The 12,322-nt window shown below is 38.4% G+C and overlaps 1 non-coding gene across 1 annotated transcript; it reads right to left on the bottom strand.

The window, feature by feature from the left end:
• Nucleotides 1-277: 277 nt before the first annotated feature.
• Nucleotides 278-349, bottom strand: trnaa-ugc (transfer RNA alanine (anticodon UGC)). The gene has a single exon. It is a non-coding gene; the product is annotated as a tRNA-Ala (tRNA).
• Between the last annotated feature and the right edge of the window lie 11,973 nt (nucleotides 350-12,322).

Here is a 12,322-nt window from a genome sequence, read left to right as displayed (position 1 = left end):
TTGCCAGGTTGAATTGTGTCTGTATTCTGAGGGCAGCAGGAGGACGGAGGAGTGAGGACACACACATTTGGAACTGAGAGCAGCTGTGTGTGGGATTTCCCCAGCAAAGATAAAACCAGCTCCTTCATGCTGGCTATGAAGGCTCACAGTCACACTGACCCTGCTACAAATACTTTGATATGCAACAGACTGGTTTCTCTTCTGGTAGTTTGTTATCAACTGTTGTCACATTTAAGGATCAATTTAGCTGATAAGATGAAGGCTACACAGGACCAGCTGGAGATGCCGGAGATTGAACCCGGGGCCTCACACATGCAAAGCATGCGCTCTACCACTGAGCTACATCCCCTCTGGTAGAGACACTGTTTAACTGATGCACCAACACAAATGTAGAAACAACATTTTTTAATTATTATTCTTAATTTTAGGGATAAAAAGGAAGTCAGCCTGTGATCTCAAAGGCTCTGTGATCTCAGTAGTTTCACTGTGATGTCAGCCCACACAACCTTAGACCACAGAGGCAAGTCAGGCTCCAGGAAGCTGAGGCTGCTCCGTTCTCAGTCCAGTCCAGAGTGAAGGTTTTCCTCTCAGAAGCTTTCCAATCCAGTCCAGATCCTCTCTGACTAGCAGGAGTCTTTGACCAGGAAATGAGAATTATATTGAACGTCTGCTCATCCTCAGAATGAAGTAAAAGTATTTGTGTTCCTAAAATAATCTCCAGATGCTAAGATCAATTATTAACATTGATTGACAGCTCTAAACTGAGCCACCATCACTATACAGTTGCAACTGAAATATTTAGAAATATTTCAAGGAAGCAGCAGGCCCTCATCCGCCCCGGTCCACCCGACTGTGTCCCCTGAGACAGATGACAGCTCACTTCTGGCAGAGGCAGTTAGGTTGAGGACCGTTGCTGATGTCATCAACTGATGTCTCCATCACCAAAGGTGACAGACAGGATGGTCATGGACATAAAACAGAGGCCGAAGAATGAGAAAGAATGGTTGTCCTGACTGAAGTTTAGCTTGAGCTTTTTAATTTGTTACTAAAGGAAGTATTGGTACAAGTAAAGGCAGGCGAACTTTCCACAAATATTCAGAATTAACTTTGACAACCAAAACATGAACCAAGACGACAAAATAGTGAACATGAAAAAGGAACCAGTCCCACCTTCTTGTGTGTTCCTGCTGAAGTAAATGTTTATGAAGATTTGTTGTGTTCTTTTTCCAAAGGTCCAGCCAGCATTGCAGGTCTCAAGAGGAGGAGCCACTTCAGCAGGATCTGTGGGACAAATCCCCCCACGGTGAGACCTGTCCAGCTCCCTGCAGCTCTGCAAGTGTTACCAACTCTTCATTCCAGCTGTTTGGTTGAATCCCATTTTTTCACCTTTGAACCTTTTGAACACTGATGAGGAGGTGAGGCTGGAGGCAAAACCACAACCTCACGTCATCTCACAGGATGAACCAAAATGCTAGACACTTCCTGTCACTGCTCCAGCACCACCTGTCTCCCCTCCATGTCTTTACCATCTGTGCAGCTTCCTGCTGTCCCTGGACCCTCACAGGTGATCGCTCCACCTGGAGCCTCACAGATGGGTTCTAACCTCCCAATACCTGCAGCCCAGCCTCGACCCACTCAGACACAGTCACCCGTTCAAGCTGGGCCTGGTACCACACTCAAGTACAGACAGAGAGAAAGAAGACACACGGGATCCTTTGAAGAAAATGTAATAAAGACAGGAAGCCCCATCACATTGTCAGTGTTTCAGTGACTAGTGACTTCAGTGTCTATACTATAGACAATGACTCAAGAACACATTGTCTATACTATAGACAATGTGTTCTTGAGTCATTGTCTATACTAATGACAATGACTCAAGAACACAGGACTCTGTGGTCTCAGCTTGAGATGCAGAGGGTCCACCAAGACCACCAGACACCTCAGCCTCCTAAAACCAGTGCACCCCCAGGATCCTGCCCCCCTCTGCTCCAACTCAGCCCTCCATTCATAACTGACTTTGTCTCAGTCTCTTCACAATGCCAGTCACTGAAACACTGACAATGTGATGGGGCTTCCTGTCTTTAATGCATTTTCTTCAAAGGATCCCGTGTGTCTTCTTTCTCTCTGTCTGTACAGCAGTGTGGTACCAGGCCCAGCTTGAATGGGTGACTGTGTCTGAGTGGGTCAAGGATGGGTTTGGGCGCTCTCACCGCCGCGGCCTGGGTTCGATTCCCGGTCAGGGAATGAGTTATTTAGAGGTTGAGGGAGAGGTGATCAGGTGGTCCACATGATGGTGGAGGTGATGAACTGTGAATCCATCATGGCTCCACTCTCACCCCCATTGTAGTGTTCTTGGTTCACTCTGCCATGGCCCCATGTTGAAGGGTGACTGTCTCATTCAGGTTCAACCCTTAGTTAGACTCTATTAAGTCACTGACTCCTGCAAGGACAAACTCTGTAATCCTCCTTAGTAGCTTTGGCTCCTTGCAGCACAGAAAGTCCATTCACTGATGTAGGAACTGGAAAACTTAGAGCTCCGTTCCTTCCTCCATTGAGCAGAACAAACACAGAAAAGAGAGCAGTTCCCCCTACAGTTCTCAGAAAGTCTGAGGGCACCAAAGAAAGGAGGGAAATGCAATCAATGTTGAATTATTTTACATTTCTTATATTTGATCAAAGATAGAACTTAATAAGCGTCCGTGGGAATTGTTGGGTGTAAATTCATTTAGGGAGTGTTGAACTGGACCTGTTCTACTTGTAAAGTGTAACTTTTGTTGTTATTTGGTGCTTTACAGGGTGATGACTTGACTTCATTGCAGCTTTGACCTGAGCAGGTGTTCATCCTCATCTCAGTAACAGGGGACACTTTATCACAGCAGTGGACAAACATCAGCATTCATCACCCAGCAGCTCCTCTGATCAACAGAACAAGCTGAAGTATTCTGAGAAGGAGGGCATGGATCCCTCTACCTCTCACATGCTAAGCTAGCACTCTACCATTGGAGCTAAGTCCCCTTTTGAGCTTCCATTTGAGTTTTCTGTTCCCATCTCAATGGTAACGGTCAGTTTTACAGTCATGTAGTGAGTTGCTAAAAACCTCAAAATGATGCTTACATTTTTGTTGTGACAGTTGCTGTGAAATTAAAAATGATACGACAGTGATGTAGTGAGAGTTGCTACTAACCTAAGAAATGATGCTACAGTGATGTAGTGAGAGTTGCTGCTAACCTGAAAATGATGCTAAAGTGATGTAATGAGAGTTGCTACGAAGCTAAGAAATGATGCTACAGTGATGAAGTGAGAGTTGCTTCTATGCTCAAAATGATGCTGACTGTGATGTAGTGAGAGTTGCTACTAACCTCAAAATGATGCTAAAGTGATGTAATGAGAGTTGCTTCTAACCTAAGAAATGATGCTACAGTGATGTAATGAGAGTTGCTACTATGCTAAAAAAGGATGCTGACACGAATGTAGTGAGAGTTGCTTAAAACCTTAAAATAATGCTGACAGTCATGTAGTGAGAGTTGCTACTATCCTCAGAATGATGCTACAGTGATGTAGTAAGAGTTGCAAAAAATCTCAAAATGATGCTACAGTGATGTAGTAAGAGTTGCTACTAACCTGAAAATGATGCTGTCAGTAATGTAGTGAGAGTTGCTACGAACCTCAAAATTATGCTACAGTACTGTAGTAAGAGTTGCTAAAAATCTCAAATTGATGCTACAGTGATGTAGTAAGAGTTGCTACGAACCTCAAAATGATGCTCCAGTGATGTGGTGAGAGTTTCTTAAAATCTCAAAATGATGCGACAGTGATGTAGTGAGAGTTGATACTAATCTCAAAATGATGCTGACAGTAATGTGGTTAGAGTTGCGAGTAACCTTACAGTAATGTAGTAAGTGTTTCGAACAACCTCAAAGTGATGCTGACAGTCATGTATTAAGAGTTGCTCCGAACCTTAAAATAAGGCAACAGTAATGTAGTAAGAGTTGCTACGAATATAAAAATAATGCGACAGTGATGTCAGAAGAATTGCTAATAAACTCAAAATGATGCTAACAGGAATGTCATGATAGTTGCTATAAACTCAGAGTGATGCTGACAGTAATGTAGTAAGAGTTGATACTTACCTCCAAATTATGCAATAGTAATGTAGTAAGAGTTGCTACGAACCTCCAAATAATGCAACAGTGATGTCGGAAGAATTGCTAATGATCTCAAAATGATGCGACAGTGACGTAGTAATAATTGAAATGAACTCAAAATGATGCTAACTGTAATGTAGTGAAAGTTTCGAATAACCTCAAAGTGATGCTTACAGTAATGTAGTAAGAGCTGCTACGAACCTAAAAATAAAGTGACAGTGATGTCAGAAGAATTGCTAATGAACTCAAAATGATGCTAACAGTAATGTAGTGATAGTTGCTTATAAACTTAAAGTGATGATGACAGTAATCTAGTAAGTGTTTCGAACAAACTCAAAGTGATGCTGACAGTAATGTAGTAAGAGTTGTTACAAACCTTAAAATAATGCAACAGTAATGTAGTAAGAGTTGCTACCAACCTAAAAATAATGCGACAGTGATGTCGGAAGAATTGCTAATGATCTCAAAATGATGCGACAGTGATGTAGTAAGAATTGCTAATGAACTCAAAAAGATGCTAATAGTAATGTAGTGATAGTTGCTAATAAACTCAGTGATGCTTACAGCAATGTAGTAAGAGTTTCGAACAACCTCACAGTGATGCTGACATTCATGTAGTAAGAGTTCCTACTGACCTCAAAACAATGCAATAGTAATGTAGTAAGAGTTGCTACAAACCTCCAAATAATGCGACAGTGATGTCCGAAGAATTGCTAATTATCTCAAAACGATGCGACAGTGATGTAGTAAGAATTGGTAATGATCTCAAAATGATGCTACAGTGATGGAGTAAGAATTGCTAATGAACTCAAAATGATGCGACAGTGATGGAGTAAGAATTGCTAATGAACTCAAAATGATGCTAACAGTAATGGAGTGAAAGTTTCGAATAACCTCAAAATGATGCTGACAGTCATGCAGTAAGAGTTGCTACGAACCTCAAAATAATGCAACAGTAATGTAGTAAGAGTTGCTACGAATATCAAAATAATGCGACAGTGATGTCTGAAGAATTGCTCATGAACTCAAAATGATGCCAAAAGTGATGTTGTGAAAGTTTCGAATAACCTCAAAGTGATGTTGACAGTCATGTGGTTCGAGTTGTGAGTAAGCTAAAAATGATGCTGACAGTAATGTAGTAAGAGTTGCTACGAACCTCAAAATAATGCGACAGTGATGTCGGAAGAATTGCTAATGATCTCAAAATGATGCTACAGTGATGGAGTAAGAATTGCTAATAAACTCAAAATGATGCGACAGTGATGGAGTAAGAATTGCTAATGAACTCAAAATGATGCTAACAGTAATGTAGTGAAAGTTTCGAATAACCTCAAAGTGATGCTGACAGTCATGTGATTAGAGTTGCGAGTAACCTTAAAATGATATTGACAGTAATGTAGTAAGAGTTATTAATCACCTCAAAATAATGCTACGGTGATGTCGTAAGAATTGCTAATGAACTCAAAATAATTCTACGGTGATGTCGTAAGAATTGCTAATGAACTCAAAATAATTCTACGGTGATGTCGTAAGAATTGCTAATGAACTCAAAATGATGCTGACAGTGATGTAATGAGAGTTTCTACTAACCTCAAAATGATGCTACAGTCATGTAGTGAGTTGCTAAAAACCTCAAAATGATGCTTACATTTTTGTTGTGACAGTTGCTATGAAATTAAAAATGATGCGACAGTGATGTAATGAGAGTTACTACTAACCTAAGAAATGATGCGACAGTGATGTAGTGAGAGTTGCTGCGAACCTGAAAATGATGCTAAAGTGATGTAATGAGAGTTGCTACGAAGCTAAGAAATGATGCTACAGTGATGTAGTGAGAGTTGCTTCTATGCTCAAAATGATGCTGACTGTGATGTAGTGAGAGTTGCTACTAACCTCAAAATGATGCGAAAGTGATGTAATGAGAGTTGCTACTAACCTAAGAAATGATGCTACAGTGATGTAATGAGAGTTGCTACTATGCTAAAAAAGGATGCTGACACTAATGTCGTGAGAGTTGCTTAAAACCTTAAAATAATGCTGACAGTCATGTAGTGAGAGTTGCTACTATCCTCAAAATGATGCTACAGTGATGTAGTAAGAGTTGCAAAAAATCTCAAAATGATGCTACAGTGATGTAGTAAGAGTTGCTACTAACCTCAAAATGATGCTGTCAGTAATGTAGTGAGAGTTGCTACGAACCTCAAAATGATGCTACAGTAATGTAGTAAGAGTTGCGAGTAACCTTACAGTAATGTAGTAAGTGTTTCGAACAACCTCAAAGTGATGCTGACAGTCATGTATTAAGAGTTGCTCCGAACCTTAAAATAAGGCAACAGTAATGTAGTAAGAGTTGCTACGAATATAAAAATAATGCGACAGTGATGTCAGAAGAATTGCTAATAAACTCAAAATGATGCTAACAGTAATGTCATGATAGTTGCTATAAACTCAGAGTGATGCTGACAGTAATGTAGTAAGAGTTGATACTTACCTCCAAATTATGCAATAGTAATGTAGTAAGAGTTGCTACGAACCTCCAAATAATGCAACAGTGATGTCGGAAGAATTGCTAATGATCTCAAAATGATGCGACAGTGACGTAGTAATAATTGAAATGAACTCAAAATGATGCTAACTGTAATGTAGTTAAAGTTTCGAATAACCTCAAAGTGATGCTTACAGTAATGTAGTAAGAGCTGCTACGAACCTAAAAATAAAGTGACAGTGATGTCAGAAGAATTGCTAATGAACTCAAAATGATGCTAACAGTAATGTAGTGATAGTTGCTAATAAACTTAAAGTGATGATGACAGTAATCTAGTAAGTGTTTCGAACAAACTCAAAGTGATGCTGACAGTAATGTAGTAAGAGTTGTTACGAACCTTAAAATAATGCAACAGTAATGTAGTAAGAGTTGCTACCAACCTAAAAATAATGCGACAGTGATGTCGGAAGAATTGCTAATGATCTCAAAATGATGCGACAGTGATGTAGTAAGAATTGCTAATGAACTCAAAAAGATGCTAATAGTAATGTAGTGATAGTTGCTAATAAACTCAGTGATGCTTACAGCAATGTAGTAAGAGTTTCGAACAACCTCACAGTGATGCTGACATTCATGTAGTAAGAGTTCCTACTGACCTCAAAACAATGCAATAGTAATGTAGTAAGAGTTGCTACAAACCTCCAAATAATGCGACAGTGATGTCCGAAGAATTGCTAATTATCTCAAAACGATGCGACAGTGATGTAGTAAGAATTGGTAATGATCTCAAAATGATGCTACAGTGATGGAGTAAGAATTGCTAATGAACTCAAAATGATGCGACAGTGATGGAGTAAGAATTGCTAATGAACTCAAAATGATGCTAACAGTAATGGAGTGAAAGTTTCGAATAACCTCAAAATGATGCTGACAGTCATGCAGTAAGAGTTGCTACGAACCTCAAAATAATGCAACAGTAATGTAGTAAGAGTTGCTACGAATATCAAAATAATGCGACAGTGATGTCTGAAGAATTGCTCATGAACTCAAAATGATGCCAAAAGTGATGTTGTGAAAGTTTCGAATAACCTCAAAGTGATGTTGACAGTCATGTGGTTCGAGTTGTGAGTAAGCTAAAAATGATGCTGACAGTAATGTAGTAAGAGTTGCTACGAACCTCAAAATAATGCGACAGTGATGTCGGAAGAATTGCTAATGATCTCAAAATGATGCTACAGTGATGGAGTAAGAATTGCTAATAAACTCAAAATGATGCGACAGTGATGGAGTAAGAATTGCTAATGAACTCAAAATGATGCTAACAGTAATGTAGTGAAAGTTTCGAATAACCTCAAAGTGATGCTGACAGTCATGTGATTAGAGTTGCGAGTAACCTTAAAATGATATTGACAGTAATGTAGTAAGAGTTATTAATCACCTCAAAATAATGCTACGGTGATGTCGTAAGAATTGCTAATGAACTCAAAATAATTCTACGGTGATGTCGTAAGAATTGCTAATGAACTCAAAATAATTCTACGGTGATGTCGTAAGAATTGCTAATGAACTCAAAATGATGCTGACAGTGATGTAATGAGAGTTTCTACTAAACTCAAAATGATGCTACAGTCATGTAGTGAGTTGCTAAAAACCTCAAAATGATGCTTACATTTTTGTTGTGACAGTTGCTATGAAATTAAAAATGATGCGACAGTGATGTAATGAGAGTTACTACTAACCTAAGAAATGATGCGACAGTGATGTAGTGAGAGTTGCTGCGAACCTGAAAATGATGCTAAAGTGATGTAATGAGAGTTGCTACGAAGCTAAGAAATGATGCTACAGTGATGTAGTGAGAGTTGCTTCTATGCTCAAAATGATGCTGACTGTGATGTAGTGAGAGTTGCTACTAACCTCAAAATGATGCGAAAGTGATGTAATGAGAGTTGCTACTAACCTAAGAAATGATGCTACAGTGATGTAATGAGAGTTGCTACTATGCTAAAAAAGGATGCTGACACTAATGTCGTGAGAGTTGCTTAAAACCTTAAAATAATGCTGACAGTCATGTAGTGAGAGTTGCTACTATCCTCAAAATGATGCTACAGTGATGTAGTAAGAGTTGCAAAAAATCTCAAAATGATGCTACAGTGATGTAGTAAGAGTTGCTACTAACCTCAAAATGATGCTGTCAGTAATGTAGTGAGAGTTGCTACGAACCTCAAAATGATGCTACAGTAATGTAGTAAGAGTTGCTAAAAATCTCAAATTGATGCTACAGTGATGTAGTAAGAGTTACTCCGAACCTTAAAATAAGGCAACAGTAATGTAGTATGAGTTGCTACGAATATCAAAATAATGCGAAAGTGATGTCAAAAGAATTGGTAATGATCTCAAAATGATGCGACAGTGATTTAGTAAGAATTGCTAATAAACTCAAAATGATGCTGACTGTCATGTAGTGATAGTTGCTAATAAACTTAAAGTGATGATGACAGTCATGTGGTAAGAGTTGCTATGAACCTTAAAAGAATGCAACAGTAATGTAGTAAGAGTTGCTACCAACCTAAAAATAATGCGACAGTGATGTCGGAAGAATTGCTAATGATCTCAAAATGATGCGACAGTGATGTAGTAAGAATTGCTAATGAACTCAAAATCATGCCAAAAGTGATGTTGTGAAAGTTTTGAATAACCTCAAAGTGATGTTGACAGTCATGTGGTTGGAGTTGTGAGTAACCTAAAAATGATGCTGACAGTAATGTAGGAAGAGTTCCTAATAACCTCAAAATAATGCTACAGTTATGTCGTAAGAATTGCTAATGAACTCAAAATGATGACAAAAGTGATGTTGTGAAAGTTTCGAATAACCTCAAAGTGATGCTGACAGTCATGTGGCTACAGTTGCGAGTAACCTAAAAATGATGCTGACAGTGATGTCGTAAGAATTGCTAATGAACTCAAAAAGATGCTAACAGTCACGTAGTGATAGTTGCTAATAAATTCAGTGATGCTTACAGTAATGTGGTAAGTGTTTCAAACAACCTCAAAGTGATGCTGACAGTCATGTACTAAGTGTTGCTACGAACCTCAAAATAACGCGACAGTAATGTAGTAAAAGTTGCTACGAACCTCAAAATATTGTGACAGTGATGTCGGAAGAATTGCTATTGAACTCAAAACGATGCTAACAGTAATGTAGTGATAGTTGCTAATCAACTCAGTGATGCTTACAGTAATGTAGTAAGAGTTTCGAACAACCTCAAAGTGATGCTGACAGTCATGTAGTAAGAGTTGCTACGAACCTAAAAAATAATGCGACAGTGATGTCAGAAGAATTGCTACGAACATCAAAATAATGCGACAGTGATGTCAGAAGAATTGCTAATGATCTCAAAATGATGCGACAGTGATGTCGTAAGAATTGCTTATGAACTCAAAATGATGCTAACAGTAATGGAGTGAAAGTTTCGAAGAACCTCAAAGTGATGCTGACAGTCATGTAGTAAGAGTTAATACGAAACTCAAATATTGCGACAGTGATGTCGGAAGAATTGCTCATGAACTCAAAATGATGCTAACAGTAATGGAGTGAAAGTTTCGAATAACCTCAAAGTGATGCTGACAGTCATGTAGTAAGAGTTGCTACGAACCTCAAAATAATGCGACAGTAATGTAGTAAAAGTTGCTACGAACCTAAAATTTTGCGACAGTGATGTCGGAAGAATTGCTAATGAACTCAAAATGATGCTAACAGTAATGTAGTGATAGTTGCTAATCAACTCAGTGATGCTTACAGTAATGTACTAAGTGTTTCGAACAACCTCAAAGTGATGCTGACAGTCATGCAGTAAGAGTTGCTACGAACCTCAAAATAATGCGACAGTGATGTCAGAAGAATTGCTATTAATCTCAAAATGATGCTACAGTGATTTAGTAAGAATTGCGAATGAACTCAAAATGATGCTAACATTAATGGAGTGAAAGTTTCGAATAACCTCAAAGTGATGCTGACAGTCATGTCATAAGAGTTGCTACGAACCTAAAAAATAATGCGACAGTGATGTCAGAAGAGTTGCTAATGATCTCAAAATGATGCGACAGTCATGTAGTAAGAGTTGCTTCGAACCTCAAAGTAATGCGACAGTGATGTCAAAAGAATTGTTAATGATCTCAAAATGATGCTACAGTGATTTAGTAAGAATTGCGAATGAACTCAAAATGATGCTAACATTAATGGAGTGAAAGTTTCGAATAACCTCAAAGTGATGCTGACAGTCATGCAGTAAGAGTTGCTACGAACCTCAAAATAATGCGACATTAAAGTAGTAAGAGTTGCTACGAACCTCAAGATATTGCGACAATTATGTCGGAAGAATTGCTAATGAACTCAAAATGATGCTAACAGTAATGTAGTGATAGTTGCTAATCAACTCAGTGATGCTTACAGTAATGTACTAAGTGTTTCGAACAACCTCAAAGTGATGCTGACAGTTATGTCGTTAGAGTTGCTAATGAACTCAATTTAATGCTACTGTGATGTCGTAAGAATTACGAATGAACTCAAAATGATGCTAACAGTTATGGAGTGAAAGTTTTGAATAACCTCAAAGTGATGCTGACAGTCATGTAGGAAGAGTTGCTACGAACCTCAAAATAATGCGACAATGATGTCAGAAGAATTGCTACACATCTCAAAATGATGCGACAGCGATTTAGTAAGAATTGCTAATAAACTCAAAATGATGCTAAAAGTAATGGAGTGAACGTTTAAACAAACTCAAAGTGATGCTGACAGTCATGTAGTACGTGTTGCAATGAACCTTAAAATAATGCGACAGTAATGTAGTAAAAGTTGCTACGAACCTCAAAATATTGCGACAGTGATGTCGGAAGAATTTCTAATGAACTCAAGATGATGCAAAAAGTAATGCAGTGATAGTTGCTAATAAACTCAGTGATGCTTACAGTAATGTAGTAAGAGTTTCGAACAACCTCAAAGTGATGCTGACAGTCATGTAGTAAAAGTTTCGAATAAACTCAGTGATGCTTACAGTAATGTAGTAAGTGTTTCGAACAACTTCAAAGTGATGCTGACAGTCATGTAGTAAGAGTTGCTAATGAACTCAATTTAATGCTACTGTGATGTCGTAAGAATTGCTAATGAACTCAAAATGATGCTAACAGTAATGGAGTGAAAGTTTTGAATAACCTCAAAGTGATGCTGACAGTCATGTAGTAAGAGTTGCTACGAACCTCAAAATAATGCGACAGTAATGTAGTAAAAGTTGCTACGAACCTCAAAATATTGCGACAGTGATGTCAGATGAATTGCTAAAGATCTCAAAATGATGCGACAGTGATTTAGTAAGAATTGCTAATGAACTCAAAATGATGCTAACATTAATGGAGTAAAAGTTTCGAATAACCTCAAAGTGATGCAAACAGTAATGGAGTGAACGTTTTCGAACAACCTCAAAGTGATGCTGAAAGTAATGTAGTAAGAGTTGCTACGAACCTCAAAAAAATGCGACAGTGATGTCAGAAGAATTGCGAATGATCTCCAAATGATGGTACAGTGATTTAGTAAGAATTGCGAATGAACTCAAAATGATGCTAACATTAATGGAGTAAAAGTTTCGAATAACCTCAAAGTGATGTTGACAGTCATGTAGTAAGAGTTAATACGAAC

Source organism: Aulostomus chinensis, chromosome 1, assembly GCF_037954235.1.
Source record: "Aulostomus chinensis isolate RoL2024-O1b breed Wild chromosome 1, RoL_Achi_v1.0, whole genome shotgun sequence".
Classification (NCBI taxonomy): Eukaryota; Metazoa; Chordata; class Actinopteri; order Syngnathiformes; family Aulostomidae; genus Aulostomus; species Aulostomus chinensis.
Note: the sequence above shows the minus strand (reverse complement) of the source record. Positions and strands in the feature narration are given on the sequence as shown.